A 22,198-nucleotide genomic window follows, 5' to 3' on the forward strand; every position below is an offset into this window, starting at 1 on the left:
CCTTTGGTTTGGGTCCCAATTCACCCAAACTTATTTTGACCTATTGGTTGAAAAGTGGGAAAATTGTAAGTATGGGTGTGGGAATACATTTGTTCTAAACAAACTCCAATAGAAAATTTGACTTCACCAATGTGTCTATAATGTTGAATTCAGTGGGTTTACATTGTTCATTTACAAAAATTAGAGTTTGAATGAGTTCAGAGGTTCAAAAACAAGTTTTTACTTTGCTGGTGCTAGTGCATGTCGATCGTGATGAGGCTTACGATGATCACCCTAGTGTGACACTGACCCCTAGGATCGCGATAGAAATATCTTCTTACTTGTTATGGATATATACGGACCCTATGACGTGTTTGGGGTATTTATTTTCATCTTTGAGACCTAGAATTGTAATACCCCAAGTTTTTATGTTCTAAAACTCTCAAAAGATAGACCACTAAGTTAGATTTCCAATGTTTCATGTCTCGAATCAATCTTATGTCATGGAAAAAAGTTTTGGAAAGTTTGCCCTAAGGACCTAGTCCACTGCCATGGCTACGACTTAGTGAATGAGTCATAACCACTTGTGATGAGTCGTAACAAGTGAGATTTAGTCATTCCAGTGAAGGCCCCAAGTTTCAGCCCAATGATCATGACTCCACTCCATGATTCATAATCAAACATTACGATTCATTGGGTGGGACCCATAGACACAATAGTGTTCTACCAAAAATCCCTTCCAGTGGTTACGAGTCCATCACACGACTCATACACAGACATAGCAAGTTGATAGGAAGTAGTCATAGTAAGACCAGAATGTACCAAGAATTCTAGGATCCCCATGAGTCGTAACCAGTTGTAATGACTGATGCGTGTTGTCCTGTATATATTTCTAGGAACTTTTATGTATTTTCCCAATCTCTTAAAATCCAAAACCATTTCGTTTTGGCTTCCCAAGGAGTGGTATAAAAGGCCAAAAGCCCCAATTCATAACATAATCCTCAATTCAACCAAGGCGAATCAAGAGAGGCAGTTTTCTCTTCTTCTTCAGGCAAATAGGAAATTCTCAAGAAAAAGATCAATTTCAAGGATTTTCCTAAAGCTTCTATTTAAGGTATGTAGTATATTTATCTATGGGTCCCGTTCGACCATTGAGTCCCAATAATTTCTAATTTTACAAGTATAAACCCTTTTTGCCAAATTGGTAAAATTTCATGTATACAATGAATCTTATAAATTTTCCCTCAATGGTTTTGATTTTAAAACATGAAAGAGTATTCCCTCATGAAAGTGGTATTTTCTATATGCTTGAAATGCAAATGTCTACTCCAAGCTTTATTATTGGAATATTGGATATGAAATAAAATTTTCTGCTAACATGGTTTGTTCAATTCTGCATTAGATTGTGTTAGTGTGTTAATGAACACCTGATACTTAGGAAAATCATGCATGTTTTAGACTTTCAAGTTACAACTCATTTAGACCATGTTTATATAATTATATTCAGATTATAAATACGCTATTATTTTCAAAAGCAAATTGGTTATTAGTGCATATTTTAGTTTATACTTCCATGTCAGTTCAGTTAGTAGTAGAACTTAGCACCAAGAGAATTTAGGGATTAAGGTTTTCAGGCCATTCGAGGGCGAGACCTTTAGTAACAGAACCTGAGTTTTAAAAGAATACAGCCAGCATACGTATAAGAAGTCTTCCTGCTAGTAGAGGGTTCGCATTCTCTTAGGGGCACCTACCAGTTGACGGTGGCACCCTATTCCTTTAGGAAATCAAATTATTAGATCTACATAAATAGTGTTGGTACCCATGGCAAGGAACTGACACCCTTTCAACTAGGGTTACAGGTTGGACCCTCATTAGCTCATATTGGGGCATATTGGTTAAATTTTAGCTCCCATAGTTTCAGTCAGTATTAAGACCACATTAGCTTAAATTTGCATGACCCAGTACTAATTTTATTAGTTATTTAGTTTACAAATTATTTAACCAAATAATTTACATGGTCTTGCATTTGTTTTACATATTCATGCATTCATACTCCATGCTTATACGTATTTTAGTTAGTCCCATCTGACATATTAGTGCATTCAAAGTGTTGACCGCATACTCTCTTTTGTGCTGTATTGATTTCACAATATAGGTTTGGATGCTCAGCTGTTAGATTGCATGTAGTCCATTCTTGTACCACTCATCAGCAGCATTAGTGAGTCCTTATTAGTTGAAGGATAGACATATCATTAGTTTTACTTTCCAGTACTTACATTTTATGTTATTTTAGTAGTTAGAGTTTGTTGGGAAATTATCCCAACAACTCATCATATTTTGAGGCTTTAAGACAGTCAGACAATTAGTATGTTTTTAGTGGTGACTTTCAGGACATTTGATGTTGAATTGATGTTCACATGTTATAATGAATAATTTCTGTATAGTAGTTTGCTATTTTCTTTTAGTCTTTATAGTACCTGACAAATTATGGGTTAGCTTGGAGTTACTTGTGGCTTTAAGCATTGTGTTACGACCAGGGAGTAGTCTCGGGTCGTAATGAATTTGGTATCAGATAAAGGTTTAAAGTGTCCTAAGGTGTCAAAAATCAACATTAAGTACAGTCCTGTGCATGGATGTGAAGTGCATCACACTTATGGGCGAGAGGCTACAAGATATTTTAGAAAAGTTTTACTTCTTTCAATATTTATGTCATATGATGGGGTATGCAATCTGTTAAAACTTCTCCTTCTAATTAAATCTCTACCATTTATATAAAATACCCCACCAGAATGGCTTCCAAAAGGACTAATGGTGACTAGCCTACACTACCTGTTCCAAAAGACCCTCAAAATGAGTAGGTATGTCATATTAAATTTAGTGTTGCTTTCACTATATTAGACTAATCCATCGCTTCTCAAACTACTCAGTAGGCTATTGCTCCAGCCAACCTTGAAGTTAATATGAAAACAATAATAATCTAAGACATTACTCAGATGAATCTTCCAATGTTCTCTGGAACCAAGTCTGAAGAGGATCCATAAGAGTTTTTAGACTTTGTACAGAAGGTGATAGATATCATGGATTTCACTTTCTGTAAAAATGCTGACTTAACTGCTTACCAGTTGCAAGGGGTAGCTCATACTTGGGTTAAGAAGTGGAAGGAGGACAGTGGTGCCGATGTAGGGCCTGTAGAGTTGGATGAATTTTCTACTATTTTTCTTGATAGGATTTTTCCACTCAAGTTGAGGGATGCCAAGGTTTAATAGTTTACCAATCTGAAGTAGGGTAACATTAGTGTGAAGTAGTACTCGCTATAGTCCACTCAGATAGAAAGGTATGCTCTTACTATGGTGGCTGATTACAGGTCACGAATGAGTAAGGTTGTGTCGGGAGTTTTTGAAGAGGTAATCAAAGAGTGCATGATAGCTATGTTTACTAATGATATAGATCTCTCTAGGATCAAGTAAAAAGAGATGAAGAATAGGAGGTCCAGATTTGGTAGTTTTAACTCCTCTAAAAAAAGGTCAGATGGTCAGAATCACTCACATTTCTACCAAATTTTATTAGCTCCATCCCTTTTTCATCTATTGCGTTAGCACCTAAGTTTAAGTACGATAATTGAGATAAAGAACCAGGCTCTAAGTCCCAAGGTAGTATGAATAGTGGTTGCAAAAATCAAGTTCATAGGAGGTATGGTAAGAACTATTAGGGATAGTGCAGGGCAAACAGTGATACTTTATTTAATGTGGCAAGCTAGGCTACAGGATCAGGGACTGCCCAGTAGTTATCCATAAGGGTAAAGAGTTTTTTCAGTAGGGTTAGTCTACCTTCTCAACAGCTCCAACAGGTCGCCCGACTCAGTAAGGTGCCACCTTCAATGGCGCCAGTGGGCAATGTCAAAATTGACTCTATGCTATCTAAACACAACAAAGTTAGGAAAGTTCTACTAATGTGGTTACTGGTTCATTATAAGTCTTTCACCTACATGTTTACGTGTTATTAGACACTGGAGCTTCATTTTTCTTCATGACTCCTTATATAGCTGTAGATTTTGGTGTCAGTCCTAATGTATTAGCAGAACCCTTCTCAGTGTTTACTATAGTGGCTAGTTCTATTATTGTTAGACGGGTATATAGAAACTATCTCGTTATAATGTCCCAAAAGGTTTCCTCAGTAGATTTTGTATTATTTGTGATGTCTAATTTAGATGTGATTCTCGGCATGAATTTGCTTTATTCCTATTATGCCTCAGTTCATTATAGAAATAAAATCCTTTAGTTTTGATTTCTAGGTGATCTAGTTCTTGAATGGAGGGGTAGTACCTCAGCGCTTGTAGGTCAATTTGTCTCCTACCTTAAGGTATGAAAAATGATTTCTAAGGGTTATATTTACCATCTTGTCCAAGTTAATGACTTAATTTATAATACCCTAAGTCTTGAGTCAGTCCCAATAGTAAATGATTTTTAAGATTTATTTCCTGAAGATCTTCCCAAAGTTTCTCCCGAGAGGGAAATTGGTTTTGGAATAGATCTCTTTCTAGATACCCACTATTTCAATTCTAACTTGTAGAATGGATCCAACAAAGATTAAGGAATTGAAAAAAAGTTGAAAAACATCTTAGATAAGGGTTTTATTTGTCCTAGTGTCTCTCCATGAGGCGCTCCAGTTCTCTTCATGCACAAGAAAAATGGCTCTCTCAAAATATGCATCAACTACCTTCAGTTGATCAAAGCCACAATCAGGAATAAGTATCCTCTTCCTAGGATTGATGACTTTTTTCACTGGCTTAAGAGTGCAAATTATTTTTCTAAGATAGACCTCAGATCCAGCTATAACCAACTCAGAGTTAGAGAATGTGACATTTTAAAGACAACCTTTAGAACTGGGTAAGGTCACGTTGAATTTATATGTATGTCTTTTGGACTAACAAATGGCCCTGCAGCTTCTACTGACTTAATGAACATGGTGTTCAAGTAGTACTTGAACATGTCGTTATAGTCTTCATAGATGACATCCTTGTCTACTCCCATAGAGAGGGTGATCATGCAGAACATTTGAGAATTATTTTGTCAACCCTTAAAGATCACTAGTTAATCATTACAGCTTTGGTAAGTCCTCATCAGTCAAGGGATAGACATATTATTAGTTTTACTCTCCAGTACTTACATTTCATACTATTTCAGTAGTCAGAGTTTGTTGTTAGATTGTCCCAACAACTCTTCTTGTTTAGAGGCTTTCAAACAATCAGACAGTTAGTATGTATTCAGTGGTGATTTTCAGCACATTTGATGTTGATTTGATATTTGCATGTTATCATGAATGATTTATGCATAATATTTTTTCTATTTTCTCTTAGTCTTTACACTACAAGATAGATCATGGGTTAGCTTGGCATCACTTGAGTCCTTAATAAATGTGTTATGACCAGGGAGTAGTCTCGAGTCGTGACAATATTAGTATCAGATCCAGGTTTAAAGTGTCCTAGGGATTCTAAAATCAGCATTAAGTACAGTCTTATGCATGGGTGTGAAACATGTCACACTTATGGGAAAGATGCTATGAGATATTTTATAAAATCTTTACTTCTTTTAGTATTTATGTCGTACGATGGGGTATTTAGAGTTAGAGAATGTGACATTCTGAAGATAGCCTTCAGAACTGGATTTGGTCACTTCAAATTTATAGTTATGTCTTTTAGACTAACAAATTCCCATGTAGCTTCTATGGACTTAATAAACAGGGTATTCAAGTAGTACTTGGACATGTCATCATAGTATTCATAGATGACGTCATTTTCTACTCCTGTAGTAAGGGTGATCATGAAGACTATATGAGAATTATTTTGGAGACCCTTAAAGACCACCAGTTAATCGCTAAGTTCAGTAATTTTGAATTCTATTTAAGTTTAGTATATTTTTTTGGCCCTATTATTTCTAGTGATGTTATTCGAGTTAATCCCCAAAAGACTGAAGTAGTGAGAAATTGGCGCAAAACTATCTCTCCTTTAGATATCAGGAGTTTATTAGATTTAATCGATTACTACATTTGGTTTGCTGTGGGATTTTCTTCTATTGCCTCTCCCATGAAGAAACTGACCTAGAAGAATGCTGTGTTTTTGTGGTCTGATTCTTGTGAGAAGAGTTTTCAGGAGTGGAAGAATCAAATCACTTCCGCTCCAGTATTGACTTAACTATAGGGTTTAGATGGATTCATAGTTTATTCAAATACTTGCAGAGTTGGTGTTGGTTGTGTATTAATGCAATAAGGTAAGGTCATAGCCTATGCCTCTATAAAACTCAAAATCTATGAGAGGAATAATCGACTCATGATCTTGAGTTGGCAGTAGTTGTCTTTGCCTTATAGATTTGGAAGCATTACCTTTATGGGTTCCACTTCGATGTGTTCACAAATCACAAGAGTTTACATTATCTGTTCACATAGTAAGATCTGAATATCCATTATAGAAGGTATATTGAATTGTTGAAAGACTATGATATGAGTGTGTTTTTTAACCCGGGTAAAGCCAATGTTATTGACGATGACCTTAGTACACTATCTATGAGATGTGTTGCTGATGTTGGGTATATTTATGGACTCTAGTGTTACTATTCTAGCATATTTTCCCTTGATTTGTGGATAATTTGTGTGATTTATGTGTTGATTATGATAAAAATAATCATCTAAGTGGTCAAGTGTGCGATTACAATAATCAACGTGAATTCCAAACAAGTTCGTACTTAAATGGGTTACTTAGAGTTCAATCGAGGAAACTAGTGTTACTAGCTTGAGCTAGGTGCCTGTCTAATCTATATTGAGGGATTCAGTGTTTCAAATTTAGTTCCAAATGGTTTAATGGTGTGGCTATATGTGTAAAACCTTGTTTATAAGGTGGAATGATCAATTGAATCTAGCCGAGAGGCAAAATAATAAGCTAAAGTTTAACACAAGAAAGCCTTGTCTTAGCTCGTGTTTTGAGTTTGTCGTTCTTGATATTGTGTTGTTTTGATCTCTAATGATTGGTGTATTATGATGTAGGATGTTTTAAAAGATTATTATGGTGATATATTGATGATTTAAAGGATGGAAACCAATTGGAAACACACCACAAAAGTTGGGATGAAAGGGAAAGGCACAAGGCAAAGATTGGACATCAACATGCGAATTCCAGTGAGGTATCGCATTGGATATGCAACATGATACTTTCTTTACTTTAAAATACAATGAACCGTGATATGTAGTTAACTTGAGTGAGGGTCGCGATGCACTACATGCTTCAAACACGGCCAAACTTCAATTACTATAAATAGAACTTTGTGTGTACATTGTAAACACTTTGTGACTTCTTGGACGCCTTGAGGAACTTATGCTACATGTATTTTAGGGTTCATACTTCTTAAAATTCAGTTTATTTATGGTTTGGATCATTAATTAAATAATTTGGATGATGATTATGTCCATGAGTGGCTAAACACTCCCTTTTCGGGGTTAAAGCCAAGAACATAAAGACTATTGTTTTGAATTGATTTCATCTAGTTAGCTTGTAATATTTGGTTTCTTTTATATCTTTGTTTTAATTATTTTAAGGATTGATAACCCTTAGATTACATATATTGTCAACCTTATGATTTCAGGAGAGGGAGTAGAAAGATAGAACGTGGGATGAACAAAGTAGGGTTTGTGTTCAATTATGATATAAGGAATTCAAATTAGCATCTAGGATAGGGATATACCTATAAGCCTTACTTGATTTATACATAGGATGATAGCTTTAAGCACTTAGTTGGATTATTACATCACCGCTCAATGATGTAATTGTAATGTCTAAGTTAGGTAAAATAATTAGAGGTCTAGAGACCATGATCATGCGATAAACCCTATGAATCAAAAACCAAGATAAGCAAGTTAATGAATAATGTTCAATAATGTAGTATGATTGTTCGAAGTTCCTTAACCCTAGGATTTACTCAATTAGATTTCTCAAGTCTTTTACTTTACGCACTGTTTACTTTACAATTAGTTTATAATTATTCAAAACTCTTGTTTGCTTACGCTTGCACTAGATTGATCTAAATTGTGAACTGAAATTAAATAGTTGTTAGAACAAGTACCTATGAGATCAATATTCGGCTTTCTTGAAGGCCACTTTATTACTTGGTAGACCACGTACACTTGCGTGTGCGCTTGGGCGCTATCAAGTTTTTAGCACCATTGTCGGGGTCTTGTAATTTGGCAACTATTTTATTTTTAGCTTTTCTTTTCAATTACTTTGGTGTTTTATGCTTGGTCTTGGTTTTGTGTTAGCTTGAAACAGGTTTTCAACGTAGTAAACTAGCAAGGGCTCAAGGTTGAACCCAACCCCGAACCTGAGCAACTTTTCAATCAATGCAGGAGAGAAGCTATCCTTCTCCCCTAGATTCCACAAATTGAAGAAGATCAAGATAATCCTACTCTAATGGATGATGAACAAGTAGCCCGTAGGACAGTCATACAAGTCACAATCCCACTTTTGACAAATCTGACCTCACCTTTTTGGAAACCAGCTACTTGAGGAAGGTTAGAGCTATTGAACAATATGGTACAACTATTGATTAAAAGTGGACTGTTTACAAAGCTTGCACATCAAGATGCACAGGTCCACTAGCAAAACTTTATTGAGCACACTGACACATTCATTTTGATAGATGTGAATTCTAATTAAGTGAGGCTGATACTCTTCCCCTATTCAATTATTAGGGAAGCTAAAAGGTGGTTGAAATCTTAGCCAGTGAATTCAATCACATCATGGGATGTCTTAGCCCGAAAGTTCCTTAACAGATTCTTTCCATCTGGAAAGACTGTGAAACTTCATAGTGAGATAGTGAGCTTCAAACAAAGGCTAGAAGAGAACCTCTATCATTCTTAGAATTAGTTCAAAGCACTTCTTTGGTACTGTCCATATCATCAATAGTCTAATCAGATACTTGCTTATAGTTTTGTAGAAGCACTTAACTATAACACAAAATTTTTTCTAGATTCAGTTGCAGGTGGTCAAACATTGGAGTTGACTTATGATTAGTTGTAAATCTTATTAAACTTCATAGCACAAGCAAATTTATAATGGCATGGTGATTCTAGGAGTGAAACAAAGAAAGTCACAGGTGTGTTGAAGGTGGACCAAATACCACTTTATCAGCTCAGGTTGTTGCATTACAAAATTTGATAAACACTCAGTTCTGAAGCTTAAAGGTAAGAGCTACACAGCCTACAGTAGCAGTTAATGCAGTTCATTAGACCAGTGGTTGGTGTTAGATTTATAGCAACAGTGGTCATTCAGCAGCTATGTGTACTGCCAATCCTGAGTTTGTGATGTATGTCAGAAATGCTCAAAGGCAAAATTATAGGAACACCTACAACATGAAGTGGTAGATTCAGCCACTTAATTAACTTTGGAATGCCAATAGCAACAAATTCAGCAACCATATGCATAAGGAAATTAGTCAACTAGTAACTTGGAAAAGATGATGAAATAAATTCTAGCTAATCAAACACAATTGGTTGTAGATGTAAAGAACTAGAAAGTGTCCACGATAAGCTTAGAGTTCCAGTTGGGGCAGTTATCACAAACACTAAATACTAGTCTGTAAGGTGGTTTTCCAGGAGATACTAAAAACCCAAAACAAGTTAATGCAATAACTTTGAGGAGTGGTAAAATGCTTAACGAAGAACCACCTAGGAAAACTGAGGTAGATGCAGATTTGACTCCCTAACATATTACTGACAAAGTTGTTGGCAAGTCAAGAAAGTCTGAGTACTCAAAAGAAAAATTTTATGAAGTGAAAAAGATCCCACAGTTACCTTTCCTACAAAAGCATATAAAGGCCACAAAGGATGCATGTTTTAAGAAGTTCTTTGACACGTTCAGAGAGCTATGTATTAACTTACACCCTTTATATGTTTTGCAGCGAATTACTAAGCATGCTAAGTACTTGAGGGATATGGATGCTAACAAGGTTAAGTTGCAAGATGTAGAGGCAGTAGCACTCACTGAGGAGTGTAGCCTAGTGGTGACTGCCTGATGCAAGTGGTTTGGTTGTAAAGCATGTTGGTTGTGTTAATTACTACTTTTTAGTCTTCTAGGCTCTTGATTATGTATCTTGTACTTGTTGGCTTAAAATTTTAATTTATGCAATTATTTGGTTGAGAGTCTATAATAAACGTACATGAGTTAAGAATGTGCCATGTTCGTATAATATATTTTTATAGTCCTGGTTGCATGTGATTTTTTGACTTTTCCTGGTGTGTATGAAACTTAAAATGAAGAGTGTGGGTTTAGGATATGATATAGGCATTACTTTGGTAGACTTATTTTATACCCTCTTTTGATCTACCTTAGAGCGTAATCTAGTAAGCCTTATTAAGCCTTTAGCTATTTCTTTAGCAGCCTCATCTGTAGCTTAATCCCTTCTTTGATAAACTTTAATTTGATCAAAAGCTCTTAAGAACTTTAGTGTAAAATAGGTGAGTTAAGAAGTGTGCAATTGTAGAAGAAAAAGTTGAAATTGAATCCCCAAATTGATAGTTATTGGTGTTCAGAAGAAATGTTATGTGTTATGGTGGGGAGTTGAGTAATGAAAAGAATAAAAATTTATTCAAATTGAATGAGTTGTGCATAGAATACTCAACCACAGTGTATGTAAATGAGCTTAATAAGATGGTGTGAAAACAAAAGAATGGGGTAGACAAAATGGTGAAATTTAGTTGTTGGAGATGGGTTTTAACTGAATAATGGAGATGGGTTTTAACTGAATAATGTAGTCTATTAAAGAACTTAGGGAAGATTGTCACTATTCCAAACTAAGTCCTACCCATCCCATAGCCTAAATTACACCCAAAAAGACCTATTTGATCTTAACATTCATCATTCTGATATTAGTGGAGCACTACACTAAGGTCAAGATTATGGTTCATTATGTGCAACTACTTAATTTTTGAGAGAGTGAGACATTTTATTTTTGTACCCATTATGTTATAAAATACTTTTATGTTTGTGACTATGGACAACTCTCTTGTATTGAGGGCACATGTTTGATGAATGTGGGTGATTTGTATGATTTCTTATATTGAGCAATCCACGTGAGTTTGCCAACTAGGTGATTCAATTCGTAAGGTTAGGATGTTTTGGAGTAGTATTAACATGCTTAGTGTAGAAACTTGCATTCTTCATAGTCATTGTAGTACAATCTTGAGTGTATTTATTGTAGTAGAAGTGTAGAGTCTCCTCAGCTTATGATGTTTATAGTGAAGAGTTATTCAATGATGAACAAGGCTTTAAGTGTGGGATGGTGATTTTGGGTATGCACTCTAGTGTTACTATTATATCATATTTAGCTTTGTTTTGTGGATAATTTGTGTTATTTATGTGTTAATTATGATAGAAATAAGCATTTGAGTGCTCAAGTGTGTGATTACAATGTTCAACATGAATTCTAAACAAGTTCATACTTGAATGTATTACTTAGAGTTCAATCGAGGAAACAATAAGCTAAAGTTCAACATAAGCAAGCCTTCTTTTAGCTCGTGCTTTGAGTTCGTCGTTCTTGATAGGGTTTTTTTTTTCTCTAATCATTGGTGTATTATAATGTAGGATGTTTTGTGAGCTAATTATGGTGATATATTTATGAGTTAATGGTTGGAAATACATTGGAAACACAGCACAAAACCTGGGATGAAAGGGAAAGGCACAAGGCAAAGATTGGACGTGAAAATGCCAATTCCAGTAAGGTATCACGTTGGAGCCACGATGCAATACTTGCTTTACTTTAACATCCAATGCGTTGCGATGTGTAGTCAGCTTGAGTTAGGGTCGCGATGCACTCCACACTTCAAACACGACCAAACTTCAAGTAATATAAATAGGACTTTGTGTGTACATTTTAAACACTTTGTGACATCTTGGAGGCCTAGAGGAGCTACTGCTACACATATTTTCGGGTTCATACTCTTTAAAATTCAGTTTATTTATGGTTTGGATCATTAATTCAATTATTTGGATGATGATCATGTCCATGAGCGGTTAAACAATCCTTTTTGGGGTTAAAGCCAAGAATATGAATGCTATTGTTTTGAATTGATTTCATTTAATTAAATTATCATATTTGGTTTCTTGTTTCTCTGTGTTTTAATTATTTTAAGGATTGATCACCCTTAGAATATATATATTATCAAACTTGTGATCTTATAAGAGGGAATAGGAAGATAGAATGTGAGAATGAACAAAGTAGGGTTCGTATTATTTTATGAAATAAGTAATTCGAATTAGCATCTAGGACAGGGATGTACCTAAAAGACTTACTTGATTCACACGTAGGATGACAGATTTAAGCACTTAATTGGATTATTACATCCTCACTTAATGATGTAGTTGTAATATCAAAGTTAGGTAAAACGATTAGAGGTTGGGAGAACATGATCATGTGATAACCCTACAAATCAACAACCAAGATAAAAAATTTATTGAATGAAGTTCAATAACATAGTATGATTGTTCAAAGAGTGTTAACCCTGGAATTTACTTGATTGATTGTCTCAAGTCTTTTACTTTACGCACTATTTACTTTACAATTAGTTTATAAATATTCAAAACTCTTATTTGGTTACGCTTGCACTAGATTGATCTAAATTGTAAACTAAAATCAAATAGTTGATAGAACATGTCTATGTGGGATTGATATTCGACTTTCTTAAAGGCCAGTTTATTACTTGGTAGACCACATACACTTGCATGTATGCTTCGGCGGTGTCAGTTGCCCATGTTGAGGATTATAAGAAGGAGTTAGCTCATGAAGTTCATTAGCTGGCTAGATTAAGTGTTTGATTGGTCGATTCAGCGAAAGGTAGTATTTGGCTATAGGATAGTTCACAATCTTCCTTGGTTTCTGAGGTAAAGTAAAATCAAGATAGGGATCCTATTGTATTTTAGTTGAAAAAAATAGTTCAAGATCTGAAGGTGTAGCTTTTCTCCCAAGGGGGAGATGGTGTGCTTTGTTTTCAGGGCAGGTTATGTGTCTAGAATATGAATGGTTTAAGATAGCGAATGTTAGTAAAACCACATGGTTTGCGATATTCTATTCACCTAGGAGCCACTAAGATGTACCATGATTTTCAAGAAGTCTATTTGTTGACTGTTATAAAGAGGTATATTACAGAATTTGTGGCTAAGTGCAAAAATTTTCAACAGGTCAATGTTGAGCACTAGAGACCTAGTGGTATGCTTCAAGAGTTCAGAGATGAGTGGTGATTTTACCACTCATTTTCACTCAACATTCATGTATATTACCTTGTTTTGAATGAATAGATGATACATATTCGTATGTAAATGCACTAATATCCACTCTTTTCCGACATAGAGTTGAGGTGGTCAAAAGATGTGGATTAGAGCTAAAAATGATAAAAAGGAAGCGAACAAGAGTGCAGTTGAAGACCTGAACTACATTAGCCATAGTTACCACGACCATGGTTAGTCAAGATAGTCAGCAAAATGCGGTCATGGAACATAACTACGGTCATGGAAAGATATGTACGATCGTGGCCACGCGGGTATGTGCCCATGGGAAGATCTGTAAAAGAACTTAGGCGAATCCCAAACCATAAATAAGAAAAAACCCTTTCTTCTTTGGGTATTGCTTCCCTCATAAGATATCTTTAAATTATAGACTTTAAACCCTAATTGGGCAAGTGTGTAATTAACTTTGGAGACTAAATTTCTTAGGATTTTTGTGAATAATGAATGCTTTGGATAATCCTTATGGTATATTTCTCTTAACTTTCTGCATGAGTAGCGAAGTAATTTAGTTTTAGGATTGTGTTAAACTAGAATGTAATTTGTGTGCGGGTATTGTTGTGTTTGCATAATTATTAGAAATAAGGGTATTAGGAGTACAAATCATGTCAAAAGCATCATCTTAGAATTAGGGATGCTTGATTGAGGTTTTGAGTGATTACAAATTTCACATTCGTTAGGTGTTCGAAAGAGCCAACAAATGAAATCATGGTAGTTTTATCAAAAGATTGACCAAAATGACCTTCGACCTAGCCTATCCTTTAGTTAACAATTAAATTTCATGTTAAATCATTATTAACCCTCATACTTTTACCTTTAGATAGACATAATCCCAAGATTTCCCCCAACATTGTTGCTTAAAACAAAAGTGTTATCTTATGAGAATTTGCTAAAGATCGTGCAAAAAGTTCCCAAACAAATCCACCCATTTTATTTAACATGTCATTTTTGTTAGAATTCTGAGTAATCTCGTAGTAATTTGAGCACCCATAGTGCTTGAAGTCTATAATTCACTCCTTGAGATTTAACCCCAATTCAAATTGGGTTACTTGACAATGACCACATCACCCCTCAATTATGGTAGTGAGTTGAGCATTATCAAAATGGTTCCATTGCTGGGGAGTGAAATATAAATTTCTCTTGTGTGGTATCATTCTTACTTGGGAATACCCAGAGTAGTGTAATTATATTATTTGTTATTTTTGAATCTTTTGTAGTCGATCAAAGTGTAAGCAGAGCAATGAGCGATGAAACAAGCAATATCGGCCCCTCAATTCCCCTCCTGATGATGAAGGCCAATTAAATAAGGAGGGAAAAACAAGTACAATTCACATTCCACCAACCAACTGGAATGGAGTGCTTCATATGACTAATATTATGCTTCACATGTTGTAAATGAAAGGGTTATCTAGGGGTCAAGCATATGAGGACCCGAATGTCCATTTGAAGAACTTTGTGGAAGTTTGTGTGCTATTTAACATAGGTCATATTACACAAGAATCCATCTGGCTTTAACTTTTCCCATTCTCACTAACGGGTAAGGCAGTTTTATGGATTCGCTCACTTCTACCCAACTCAATCACATCATGCGAAGAGGTTACCATGGTGTTTCTTGATAGATATTTCCTAACGTAAAAAATTCTTCAAAAGCAGGATGAGATTGTTAACTTCTAACAAATAAATTGAGAACCATTATTTGAAGCTTATGAGAGGTTTAATGAAAAGTTAGCCCAATGGCCGAATCATGACATCCTGGAAAAGATGCTTCTCGAGATTTTCTATAGGGCTATGGATCCATTGATCAAAATAGTGGTGGATAGTGCGGATGGCGGCTATATAGTGAGATTGCATCTTCTTGCAACATTTTGATTGATAGGAGAAGTATAAAAAAAATTGGGTGTGGCATACCCGAGATACTAAAGCTTCCGAAACCCCTTCTACTACCTCCGTGGTGGTTAATGTACAAAGAAAATTAGAATAAGGAAAGGAGGAGAACATGGCCGAAATGATAATAGCCTAAGTCCAACCTCAATGAAACTCATGATGGCAGACCGGTCTATATAAAAGCCAGTGGGAATATTGTTTGACATCCTTGTAAAAGTGGACAAGTTCATTCTCTCGGTGGATTTTGTAGTATTGGATTGTGAAATAGACCAAGAGGTACCTATAATTCATGGTCATCATTTCTTATCCTCCAAGAGATCCATTGTTGATCTAAAGTTTCAAGAGATGAAATTTAGAGTGCAAGAGGATGAGGTATCTTTCTAAATCTACAAGTCAAAGAAGCAAACCGCGGAGTTGCAAGTAGTATCTGTGGTGGATGTTGAAAATTAGAAGATTAATAAAGAGGAGTTTGAGGACCCACCTTGAAAATAAAAGAATAAAGACGTCATGCCCAGCGATAACTAAGGTGCTAGGTGGGAGGCAACCCACAAATGCCACAAGAGTGGCTCATATCTTTTTTTTATGTTTTTGTAGGGTAGATGTTATCTTGTGTATACGAATTAAAAATGCATTTGTGGCACTATGGAGTGCATTGGGTAAGATGAACAGGGGAGAAATATTTTTAAAAAATTAAGTAAAATATTAAACAGGGGAGAACAGGGGAGCAGAATTGCTCTCGGTTACAATGACCGTGGTCCCTAAGTGCGATTGCTGTCATGTAGGTGTCCGCGATTGCTATCCCTTGACTACAGTCATAGCCACTTCTGCCATTTAAATCCTAGTTTCCATTATTTCCTTCACACTCCCTTTCAATATTGTAATCTCTAATTTGGGCTAATTTCTGGCCAAGTTTGTAAGCTCTCAAACAGCATCCTTGCATTCCATTGCATCACAGCTCTGGTAGGTTACATTAATCTATGCCTTTACTTGTGAAAATAGGAGTAAAGTTTTAATTTTTATGCTTTCCATGTTTTCATACTTGGTATTGGTATGATGTTGGCTATTTGATTAAGATGTGCACATAAGTGAGGGAAATCATTAGTACACAATAATGTATAAAATAGGTAGACAAATGAGATATGCACATCAAGTGTTTGATAAAATTCTCTAATGAACTTTCAATAGTTATATTTGATTTCTAAAGGGCATTTACACACTTTTTAGCATTGTTCCAATGATCTTCATATGCTTTCATATTATAGAACATACTAGTAGCCTAAATTTCGAAGAAATCTATACATGTAGAGCTGGCACAGAACTAGCCTCAGGTAGTGCGACCGCAGTCATACACCGCTATCGTGGTAACTTAAGACAGCTTCCTGCCAAGCCAAAAATCTTGCATTTCTAATTTTAGTCTAGCAACACTATGCACCTTATCCAATGAACTCCAGTGACCAATATAGCACAATTTGCATGCTTAAAATGTCATCGAAATATATAATGTGTTCTTAGTCCTTTAAGGACAAAATCATGGATAAGTATGATCACATTCGATTAATGGCACCCAAGTGCCATAATCTTTACTATAGGGATCTTCCAAGGACAAAGCTACTGCCTGAAAAAGGAGTTTGCTTGTAAAATGTGTTGGAGAAACTACCAGCACTACATAACAATCTTAAAGCCATAGGGTGGCGGTGCTTCAACCCGAATCCATGCATTGGAAATGACTAATGGGTTCGTGAATTTTATGCAAACATCACCGAAGTCTCTTTTTCAGACCCACTCAATATGACTATGAAGATTTAGGGAAAGCCAGTGAAAGTTGGGGCTAAACAAATCAATGATGTTTATGGTCTGAAGTATACAGACATGCGTGACTTCAAATCAAAGGGGTGTAGTTGGAGAGTTGGTTAGCACAATGACTATGCCTCAGAAAGAAAGTCTTATAGGCCAAAAATAAAAGTAATATTTCTATGAACCATTTCACTTTCGAGACCCGGATATGGTTGTACATCATTTGTAATGGATTTTCTCCTTGGACCCACATGACAAAAGTACTCGAATTATGTGCTAAGATGGTAGCATTTATTCTAGCCGAAATCTCTTTAGATGTCGGTCAACTCGTGGTTAATGATATAGATTATTTAAAGGACCAAGGTGGTACATATCTATTCTTTCCCTCCTTGATTGCGGAGCTTTGTAAAAGAATGGGGGTGGAAGAGTATGCTAATGATATATAGGTGTGCCCTAATGCTTCCATGCACCCCTTGAGGATTAGAGGTGAGGGTGCACCCAGAAAAATTAAGAAAATAAAGATCAATATGGAAAAACCGGCATGCAGATAACCTAAGTCTTATAGGCCAACCACCACGGGACCTCTTGAGAAGATTAGGGTAAATATTGTATCCATCAAAGAGCTTGTGTCTATTTTTCCCCAAGGACTCGGAGGACCCTCCACCGGACATCATTTTTATATTTCATATATCGATTATGAGAAATATAAAATGGACCAAAAGAAGCAAGAAGATACCATTGATGAGCTTGAAAAGGCCTACTCCTCTTTGGCGAAGTCACACCGAGACCTTCGGATCACATATGAAAAAATAGTTGCAAGGGAAAAGAAGAGGGATAAGTTCTTTATCAGGATGTGAAAGGGTATGAAGGACCTATGAAAGGTTCAAAGGCCCCGAGATAGACCTTCTTCTTCTTAGGTGGACAGTGATGATGAGGTCCTGGTCGAGTGGTCTTATCTTAAGAAAGAGGGTGGTGATTCAGAGTCCAACTGTGATAGTAGCCCTTGATGCGGTTTCAGGAAGCACCCTTATCTCGTTTAAAATTGATTATTTATGCAGTAGGGCCACTATTATCTTTGCAGTAGGGGGTGTCTCCTTAGTCTTATTTATTTAATTCAGGCCTGTATTATTTATATTTCTGCATACTTTTCTGCTCTTTTGGATAATTCTTACCTTTGTTTTTATTTTGGGTTTATAATAATTGGGAACTTTGATGGTGACCACATTTGCATAGATTAGCTAGTTTGTTCTAGGTTGGTCATCTTATTTTAGTTCCACTGCGATTGAGTTTCTAACCATGGGTGCAGGGAAAGTCTGAGAACCTATGGCACAAAGGCCATAGAATGCAAGGGAAGTTTGAGAACTTATAGCATTTATAATCGTGGATATCATTATTATCCATTGGTGAAGTCTGAGTAACCATATGGTGGGTTGCCCGTACTATGATTTGCAATGTGAGATGATTGCTTAGGTAGTTTCCATGATTAACAAAGTACGTATGGTGTAAATAAAAAAGTAAACAACCCCCTCCATAAAATTTTTTTGCAAAATTCAAATTCATAGATGTGACAAAAAATTTTCCCTCTTTCTATGACTCTGAAAGTTGACTGGAAAAATAGTGAATACTCTATTTTTGTCTCGATCTGGTAGAACAATTTAACCCACTGAAAATATTTGCATGCCATGTGTGTGAGGTTAATTATCATCATCTCATATGGACTTGTACCATCTAGAACTTGCCCCATTAATCTTTCAAGGCTAAATATTGATTGTTCTTGGTTGGTAAAATCATCATAGGCCATGTTGTGATTTTTGAAGCCCACTCTAGCTTAAAAAGCCTACCCATGCATAATTATCCTTAGTACCTATTTTAAGCCTTTGGACCTTTTTTTGACAAACTCATTACAACCTGTGACCTTTTGTTTTTATCTCTTTTGTGTCCCAAACCCTCCCTGAACTTGAAAATGTAACTTGAGCCTAACAGCTTAAGTTGGGGATGGTAAAGGTTGAAGGAAGAAAGTGTAAGGCCACAAAGTTATTAGTGAAATGCCTCAAGAGCTTGAACCGAGAAAATAAATAAATAGAAAATGAATGAGTACATCAAAGTAATGAAGTGCACGTAAGTTACAAGAAAAAGAAATAAAAGAAAATTGGTTCATAAAGAAAGCTATTTTTAGGCGTAGGAAAATAAAAAAATTAAAGAAGAGCGGCCCTTAACCAAAAAAAAGAATTGAAAAAGTATGATGTGAATGTTCAATGAGGGGCGTATCCATGTTGTTTCCAAATAATATCCTACCCCAACCCTAAACCTACTTTACAAGCACAAAAATCCCTTTATGAACTCTCTCTCTTGTATTGAATTAAAGATTATAGCTTTGTGATTTGAAAGATGTTTTTCAAATATCCTAGCATTTGAACATGATTTGGAATGGTTGAGAGGGTGTTTTGTAGTATCAATACGTTCTCGTGGGAACAAGAAATAATTGCATTTGTATACATGAGGTTTGAAAAAAAAGATTCATTGAATTGAATTATTAAAATGCTGGTCCCAAAACTTGTGTTTTGAATATCGAGATTTATGATAGACTAATAATGGCTTAGAGATGTGACTTGTAAGTCAATGGTATGACGATACCATATGTATTTATGCCATAATAGAGTATGTTTTCAGAGTATGTTTTTAGAGTATGTTTTTAGAGAATGTTTTCAGAGTATGTTTTCAGAGCATGTTTTCAGAGCACGTTTTTAGAGATTGCATATTTGATAGAGTTTTAACAAGGTGCTTAAAGAAGGTTAGTGGTTACCCAAAAAAGGAACGAGTTCAAGCAATAATTATCTTGAACCGTATTTGTTGATACAGGTAGATTATTATTATACGTTGGCGACGGTCGTGTGATATTATAGATTCAGAGACACCGAACCTTACAGCATACTTGGGTTAGGGGCTTGGCTGCCGAGTTAATGGCAGTTTCCATATAGCCCATGAAATTTTTTAGAGTTATAGGGTATACCACCTAGGGCAAAAGTAACATAGATTTCCCAAAGTTGAGATGATTTTTACAAAGACTTTAAAATGCCTATGTGAATTCTTACTATATGATATACTTCTGAAGTATTTTAAATTGCTTTCATATATGTTGAATAATAAATGATTATTTTGGATATGCTCTGTGTACCAGTACATCTGTATTGACCCCCTCCCCCTTACTTCTTAGGTTCTAAGACTCAATCTAGAGGTCTAGATAAGTAGTAGATAATTCAAACAGCTGATTAAATTGTGTAGTGCTGAGCCTTCTCTATTCTAGAAGGCCTATTTTTTCTAATTATATCACTTATTTTAGTTTTGGTCTACGGGGGACCTTGTCCCAGTTTCAGACAGTTGTCATATTTTTATGTAGTAGAGATTTTACAGACTGAGTGAGATGTTATTTAGATGTAGTTGATTTACAGTTTTCATACTTATGTTGAATTAAGAGTTGATCATGTTTCCATAGAAGATTATTTTTATGCATCTTCTTTTATTATATAAATATTGTTCATGATCACCATATAGAGAAGGGCATTTCAAGCCTTTATGGTTTGGGATTTCCGTCATGGCCAGGCCCTAGTTTGGGTTGTAAAAAACTTGGTATCAAAGCACAGTTCATGGCCTCGGGGTATCTGTGAAATCGCATCGGGTAGAGTCTTGTTTATGGGTGTGTAGTGCACTATATTTATATGCAGGAGGCTACAAGGCATTTAGGAATATCTCTCTTTCTTCATGTTCTAGTTCGACCAATAGAGTCAGAATGTTCCTCTTTCATACTCTAATTCGTGTTATGGTGTCACCCATACGAAACAAATAGTCATCCCAATTTTTTCCTTACTCTAATGTTCTTAGACTTGTCGCATTATTGGGGTGATTCTAGTACAGAAGTTTAGAGTCTATATGACATGGTTTTTCTGATTGAGCCATATAGGATTTTAAAATTTTGCAAAGACTTGTTAGAGTCCATTAGTCCTTTTTAGAATTTATATTATTGACGTCATGCCTAAGGGGGATAATGTGTAGCAGAATATTTAAACTATATTTCCATTTGAGTAGTAGTGTAAGTTAAGTATCGGTGTCATGACCTATTGGTAGTCTGTGAGGGATGTGTTTGACTCAGATTTTTTTTATACATAGTAAGATATGTATCCTTAGATCATTGATATTGTGTGTCAAGTTTTTTTCTTTTGTAATGTTGTTATCATTGTGTTGTTGAAAACTCAAAGTCTAGTGAAGCCATGTGAGGCTTATTTTGATTTACTAGCAACTTATTGTCTATTTTGTTGGTTCTTATGTTGGATGAAATTGTGGGTTTCGAGGAGTAATGGCAAGAAAAGTGGTAAGGGAAATTTAGTAAATGTATGTATAGCCGAATCTTTTGGCATGATATTGAGTTGGTATTAAAGTGATACGTCCTTGTGTGTTAGTTTAGTAGAAGGTAGAGAAGGATTTATTAGCTAAGGTGAGTTGTTTTTTTCTCGAAGTATGAAAATGGCTAGATTAGCCAGTAAGTTATAATTATAGACACAAGATTATTTGTGGAATTTGAAGGTTGTCTAAATGTACACTTGGGAAAGTAAGTGTGATATGAGCACGACGTATAAGTAGATAAGATTGTATGGGGTGATAATATATGATTAAGTTCAACCATGTCTATTATGTGACTCTACCCCCTTTGATATTCTTTTCTTTGGTAGTTGTAGACTAGTACTATTTGTGAGAAGGTATATAGTAGATTTTGAGGCATAGCAGTGATATCATTAAGGTGGATGTGATTATTTCTTGGTTAATGATACTAGTTTTATGCAAGCGATCTAATACGCTTAAACAGTGCATGCAAGAGGTTATGTTTTTTGTGGTTCATAATAAAGTATGATATTGTATGTATGAAGTAGAAGTATGCCAAGGCAATATAAGGTTGTTGTATTTTCTAAGGTTATTACATGTTGTGTGTGGCTAGTGGTTTATATGGTGTTCTAAATAGCCAACTAAAGCAGTTTTGATTGATGATGTTGATCCTTTTGATATAATCTTGATTCTCATGGTTTAGAAATATAAGTTTGTAGGCATGATGCTGGTAGACTATGACAGAAGTGGTATGTTCCCTCAAAGGTTTTGAGATATCCATGTTTAGTGTTAGGAGAACTTAAGTTGGTGAATGTTTAAGCTGTTATATGATGACTTTTGGGGATATAA

The 22,198-nt window shown here is 35.5% G+C and overlaps 1 non-coding gene across 1 annotated transcript; it reads right to left on the minus strand.

Annotated features, from left to right (window-relative positions):
- Positions 1 to 14,942: 14,942 nt before the first annotated feature.
- On the minus strand, positions 14,943 to 15,048 carry LOC124886824. Its single transcript, XR_007044231.1, has one exon. It is a non-coding gene; the product is annotated as a small nucleolar RNA R71 (small nucleolar RNA).
- Between the last annotated feature and the right edge of the window lie 7,150 nt (positions 15,049 to 22,198).

Source organism: Capsicum annuum, chromosome 8, assembly GCF_002878395.1.
Source record: "Capsicum annuum cultivar UCD-10X-F1 chromosome 8, UCD10Xv1.1, whole genome shotgun sequence".
NCBI lineage: Eukaryota > Viridiplantae > Streptophyta > Magnoliopsida > Solanales > Solanaceae > Capsicum > Capsicum annuum.